This window comes from Cynocephalus volans, chromosome 11 (genome assembly GCF_027409185.1).
Source record: "Cynocephalus volans isolate mCynVol1 chromosome 11, mCynVol1.pri, whole genome shotgun sequence".
NCBI classification, from domain to species: Eukaryota; Metazoa; Chordata; class Mammalia; order Dermoptera; family Cynocephalidae; genus Cynocephalus; species Cynocephalus volans.
The window spans coordinates 78030429-78037353 of record NC_084470.1 but is presented as its reverse complement, the minus strand read 5'-3'; the positions used below and the strand labels follow the sequence as shown (position 1 = coordinate 78037353).

The 6925-nt window shown below is 42.7% G+C and overlaps 1 pseudogene; it reads left to right on the top strand.

Moving 5' to 3' along the window:
- Positions 1-5046: 5046 nt before the first annotated feature.
- On the top strand, positions 5047-6485 carry LOC134390471 (peroxisome proliferator-activated receptor gamma-like; annotated as a pseudogene).
- The last annotated feature ends 440 nt before the right edge of the window (positions 6486-6925 follow it).

Sequence of the window (6925 nt, the reverse complement as noted above, 5' to 3'; positions counted from 1 at the left end):
GAGCTAGCTCTAAGGCTGGAAGTGACTTGCCCACAAGCGCACAGTGAAGACTGGCAGAGCAAGTCCTAGAACTGAGAGCATGATTTTCTAAACTCTGGGTTTTTCCCTCCCTGCCTTGCTGGGAGGTATTATGTCATAAGGTTTCAGAACATTGTCTCTGGTATCAGAGTCAGCATTCCAGGTGTGCTGTGTACCAGGTGAGTGACAAGGGTGAATCTCACAACCTCTCTAAGTCTCCATTCCTTTCTCTATAAAATGGGGATAATAATAGCACCTATCCCATGGAGTCAGTAGGATTATATGAGATATAATCTTTTTGATGACCATGTAGTATGTGCTCAATAAATAGTAGACTATACGGTGAACTATTTTAAAGCTTCATTTAACATGAGCCTACACACATGGTGCAATGAGCAAAATGTCTGGAGGTAATCCTGAGTGTTCACTCCATATTAAGTGGACAACAGGCTAGCTGGGATCAGATCAGAAAGGATCCTTTCTTGTATGAGGAGGGGCTGCACTCAAGCTCAGCTTGCCATGAAACCAGGGCCTCCCTTTCCTTTACAGGAAAGGTAGCAACATCCATAGGCTCCAAGGTCTCCAGGTGCTGGGCAGCTGCTATTTCTAGAAAACTTCTTCTGAATAGCTGATCCCCAAATCCAGACTGCTTCGTACCAAGAAGCCTATGATATTGTGGAATAAGGAGAGAATGAGGACTTATGTCTTCTCTTCTCTTGCTGATCTTGGTCTATGTAAGTTTCCCCTTTCTCCAACAAAGTCTGTTCCTTAAACCATACACTCCAGTGTGTGACAGGTGGAACCCCCAAAGGATACCACCTTGTCGAACAAGTAGGTACAAGATAGACGTTAATTGACCGAATGGTAATTGATCTACGAAGCCTTGTATATCTGTGGGAGAAGAAACAAGCAGGCTTTGAGAGAATGAACATCCAGAGAACACCAGCGTATCCCAAAAGAAAGCTTATCATTAGAATTGCAAACTCTGTCTTCTCTCATTGTATAAATAAATTTACCGTCTTACAGAATTTTTATATTGTGATTTTGTGTTCTTTTTTTTTAAAGAAGTCCCCCAAATTGTACAAGGCCCCACAAACGTTGGCTATGATTGATCATCAATGTAATTTCATGGCAAAGGAGGAGAGAGTGTCTGAGTGCATGTCACAAATGCAGCACCCTATTATAATCCAACCTCTTTGCCTTACAAATGGGGAAACTGAGGTCTGGAGAGAAGTGACTTGCTCTCTCTTGGCCCCACCATCAGTGATGCTAATGGGGACTTTAATGTCCCCTCACATTTGCATTATGCAACACTATCAAGTGACAAATCCAGCCTTCCTTCGCTCCCCCTTTCTCACTCTCCCCCAAGAAACAGGTAGCATTTCTGAAGCAGTTATAGGAATGGTTAAATATGAGGCCCCGGCACCAGACTGGATTCAAATCTCAAGTCCACCACTTGACAGCAAAATGGTGAGAAGAGTAAAGTAGAGAGAAACATTTTATATCTCTGTTTTTCAAAAGCTGTGTTTAACTAAAGAGAAAACCTTCTAAATGCCTGAGTTTCTCAGGTGCAAGAATGGGATGGTGATTCTGTGTCTGTCTCATGTGGCCATTACAAGGATTAAATGATGGACTCACAGAAGCCTGTCGAAAGCAGGCCGGCACACGAGAAACACTCAACAAATGCTGGGAGAAGGAACAGAGCAACATGCGGCTGGACCCCCTTTTCATTCTGTTTTTGGGTCAGCCTGGACTTGGGATGAAATGGGTGTTTTATACTTTGTTCTCACTTTCAAATAGCAAGCATCTAAGCATTGAGCCGAGGACTTCTTTTAGGAATCAGGCGCAGAAGTTTGTCTTTCCTCTTCTGTCCTAGGCAGTGAGCAAAGAGTGAGTTCATAAATATGAATTCTTGCTCGGGTGAAATGCACCAAGGTCTAGACTTGGGGAAAACACTTAAGAGGCCCACAAATGGCTGCAGATCAGGGCTTGTTCTTCAGTTGATTTTCACCATCAATAAGTCTGTATGAGGGGACTTCAAAAAGTTCATGGGAAAAAGTGGAATTAAAAGATAAATAAAAAATATGAACTTTATTTTTCAACATAAGCTCCAAGTTCAAGACATTTTTGTAAGTGATGGTGGATATTCAGTCCATCCCTAAAGAACTGAGCATTCTAGGAATTTAGCCATGTCAATGTGATCTTTTTTATGTTATAAACTGAAGAAAAATGGGTGTCCTTTAAAGATTTGTTAAGATTTGAAAACAGAAAGAAGTCAGAAAGAGCCAAATCAGGACTATAAGGCAGGTGCTTAATGATTTCCCATTGAAATTCTCACAAAATTGCCTTTGTTTGCTGAGAGGAATGAGCAGGAGCACTGTTGTGGTGGACATTGACTCTCTGGTGAAGGTTTCCTGGGCCTTTCTCTGCTAAAGGTTTGGCTAACTGTCTCATAACACTCTCACAATAAGCAGATGTGATCATTTTTTGGCCTTCCAGAAAGTCAAGCAAAGTGCCTTGAGCATCCCCCCAAATTGTTGCCTGACCTTTGCTCTTGACTGGGTCGCTTTGGCTTTGACTGGACCACTTCCACCTCTTGGTAGCCATGGCTTTGATTATTCTTTGTCTTCAGGGTCATCCTGGTAAAGCCATGCTTCAACTCCTATTATGGTTCTTCAGAGAAATGCTTAAGGATCTTGATCTCACTTGTTTACAATTTCCATTGAAAGCTCTGCTTTTGTCTGCAGCTGATCTGGGCACAACAGTTTTGGCACCCATCGAGCAGAAAGTTTTCACAACTGTAATTTTTCAGTCAGAATTGTGAAAACTGAACCAACTGAGATGTCTATGGTGTTGGCTATTATTTCTGTTGATAATCATTGGTCCTCTTCAATTAGGGAACAAACAAGGTTAATTTTTTCTTCATTGATGTGAATGGTCTGTGCTGAGGACTTCGTCTTCACCATCATTTCATCCCTTCTTAAAATGAGTTATCCATTTGTAAACTGCTAATTTCTTTAAGGCATTGTCCCCATAAACTTTTTGTAAAGCATCAATAATCTCACCATTCTTCCACCCAAGATTCACCATGAATTTGATATTTGTTCTTGCTTCACATTTAGCAGAATTCGTGCTGCTCTGATAGAGGCTCTTTTTAAACTGCCTTATCTCTTTTAGTGCTTCAAACTAGATTCTATTCAGATATGCTGTAACAAGTTAGTACGAGTTTATCTTGGTGCAAAAACATTTTGAAATCCATACACAGGATTTTTTCCACAATATGCATTTTCTATGAACTTCTTGTAGACCTCTCATATTTTGATCCTCTTCTGTCTCATGTGAGTCCATCTTTCAATTAGTTATGAATGGGGTGGGAGAAAGTACTGCTATTCACTGGCCCCCTTCAAACACCAACAAAAGTCAAATCATCTCTACAATTAGGATAACCAACTCCAAATGTAGTTATCTTTTAATTCACTCTGTAAATATAATCACTTAACTCTAGCTACATGCCTAAGCAAGTTAAAGATAAACTTGCTCATAGAAAACTCTACATTGTGTGGATTTATTTCAAAAGGAGAAGATGGAGGAACAGGAGAAGGAGGTGATATTCACTCTGTCTGTCACCCTACTACATAGACAAATTCATCTAACCACTTCAGTCCAAAGCCCGAGGAACATTCTTTGCTTCGAAAAAAGTTTGTAGGAAATAAAAAGCACTACATGGCCCAAATGTAAATGTTCCTCCACAAACGCAGAGAGGTTGTCAAACTTCCGCATGCCTTGGCCTCCATGGGCTTTTCTTCTGTGGAAAGAACCACCATGAGAGGTCTCAGGAAGCCAGATCATCCTTCATCCCTCCATCTAAATGGCATGGATGAATATCCGATGGGCACCATACTTCTGTGGAAGAGGAAAAGAATGGAAGAGTAGAGTGTAGAAAAACATTTTATACTTCTGTTTTTTCTTTTTTTTTTTTTTTAAAGATGACCAGTAAGGGGATCTCAACCCTTGGCTTGGTGTTGTCAGCACCATGTTCAGCCAGTGAGTTAACCGGCCATCCCTATATCGCATCCGAACCCGCGGCCTTGGTGTTATCAGCACCACACTCTCCCGAGTGAGCCACAGGCCTGCCCTATACTTCTGTTTTTCAAAAGCTGTGCTTAACTTTGGGGAAAATCTCATATGATTCCCCAAGAAATGAACATAAGGTTAAAAAGAGGTAGGCCATCTACTATGTCCATTTCCATATACACACACACACCCACACAGATCTCCTCTTTTTATATCCAGCAAAACTGAGAATAAGGTTGCAAATTCCAAATCAGTTAGGACGAGGTGTGTTAGAGCCCTAAAAAGGGCGAACACGAACATGAGCTGTCAAAGGCAAGTAAAGGAGGACGTCTGCACTTTGCACAGAAATTTGGCTCCAGCGTGTTCATATGTATTTCACTGAGTATATGTCTTAGCTTTCAAAATTAAATATGCAAGACTCTCAGATTAGATTCCTTTTGGTCAGAATGTGCAACCTCAATCTCAGGTGTGCAGGAAATAATACATTTTTTAAAAAATATTTTTTATTAGGAATGGAAGTAAAAGTAGTTGAAAAAACATAATGAAACTCCATGTATTTCTTATCCAGCTTCAAAAATGATCAACTCATAGTCAATCATGTTTCATTTATGCTCTCATCTGAAATAAGACATTTCTTCTTTGAACAAAATTAATTAAATCCAACTGCTAACCTCCATCAAGTCGGACTATCAGAAATTCAGATCCGGCCCCCGCTTCCGCCTTACGCCTGCCCCGGCCGGCCGCGGGCAGGCGGGGACCACGACACGGGGCCCACGACACGGGGCCCACGACACGGAGCCCGAGCCGGAGCCTCTGCCTGGGGCGCTCGGGTCAGCCACGAGGACACCGGAGCGGGGCGCCACGCCACCACCGCCGCTGCCGCAGATCTGAAAGAAGCCAGCTCTAAACCCCAGATATACAAGAAAACCATTTTCTGAACTAAGAGTCACGTTCAACGAAATTGCCATGGCTGGCACCGAGATGTCGTTTGGGGCCACCAGCTTTGGAATCAGCTCGGTGGATCTTTCTGGGATGGACGCCCACTCCCACTCCCCGGACATCAAGCCCTTCACCACTGTTGATTTCTCCAGCATTTCCACTCCACACTATGAAGGCATTCCATTCACGAGAGCCGACCCAATGGTGGCTGATTACAAGGGTGACCTGAAGCTCCAAGAGGACCAAAGTGCAATCAAAGTGAAGCCCGCATCCCCACCTTATTATTCTGAAAAGACTCAGCTCTGTAACAAGCCTCGTGAAGGGCCTTCCAGCTCCCTCATGGCCATCGAATGCTATATGTCTGTGGACATAAAGCCTCCGGGTTCCACTATGGAGTTCATGCTGGTGAAGGACGCAAGGGTTTTTTTCTGGAGGACAGTCAGATTGAAACTTATTTATGATAGGGGTGATCTTAACTGTCAGATCCACAAAAAAAGTAGAAATAAATGTCATACTGTCGGTTTCAGAAATGCCTTGCTGTGGGGATGTCTCATAAGGCCATCAGGTTTGGGCGGATGCCACAGGCCCAGGAGAAGCTATCAGTGGAGATCTCCAGTGATATCGACCAGCCGAACCCAGAGTCTGCTGATCTCCAGGCCCTGGCAAAACATTTGTATGACTCATACATAAAGTCCTTCCCGCTGACCAAAGCAAAGGCGAGGGCGATCTTGACAGGAAAGACAACAGACAAATCACCATTTGTTATCTAAGACATGAATTCCTTAATGATGGGAGAAGACAAAATCAAGTTTAAACACATCACCCCCCTGCAGGAGCAGAGCAAAGAGGTGGCCGACCACATTTCTCAGAGATGCCAGTTTCGCTCTGTGGAAGCTGTGCAAGAGATCACAGAGTACGCCAAAAGTATTCCCGGTCTTGTGAAACTTGACTTGAATGATCAAGTAACTCTCCTCAAATATGGTGTCCATGAGATCATTTACACGATGCTGGCCTCCTTGATGAATAGAGATGGGGTTCTCATATCAGAGGGCCAAGGATTCATGATGAGGGAATTTCTGAAGAGCCTGCAAAAGCCCTTTGGTGACTTCATGGAGCCGAAGTTTGAGTTTGCTGTGGAGTTCAATGCACTGGAATTAGATGACAGTGCCTTGGCAATATTTATAGCTGTCATTATTCTCGGTGGAGACCTCCCAGGTTTGCTGAATGTGAAGCCTATTGAAGCCATACAAGATAACCAGCTGCAAGCCCTGGAGCTCCAGCTCAAACTGAACCACCCCAAATCCTCCCAGCTCTTTGCCAAGCTGCTGCAGAAAATGACAGACCTCAGACAGGTTGTCATAGAACATGTGCAGCTATTGCAAGTGATAAAGAAGACAGAGAAGGACATGAGTCTTCACCCCCTCCTACAAGAAATCTACAAGGACTTGTATTAGCAGAGAAGTCCTGATCCACTGACAACATTTTTCTCCCAATTGCACTATTATTTTGAGGGAAAACCTGACACCTAAGAAATTTACTATGAAAAAGCATTTTAAAAAGAAAGGGTTTTAGAATATGATCTGTTTTATGCATATTGTTTCTAAAGATACATTTACAATTTACTTTTAATATTAAAAATTACCATATTATGAAATTGCTTTAAAAAAAAAAAAGAAAAGAAAAAAGAAATTCAGATCCTCTCCTTGGGTCTTTCAAAGGTCCTGGGGTCATATATAGAGTGACATGTTCAAGGAGGTACCTTCAGTGTTTGTTCCACACTAGTTACTGTAAAGATTCCCGTTGGCAAAGACGGAATGGTTCCTTGAATTCAGACGTTCTCTGCTTCCCTGCATCTTGCATCTGCTGTGGCTGGAGCTCCAGGGTCAAGTGTCTG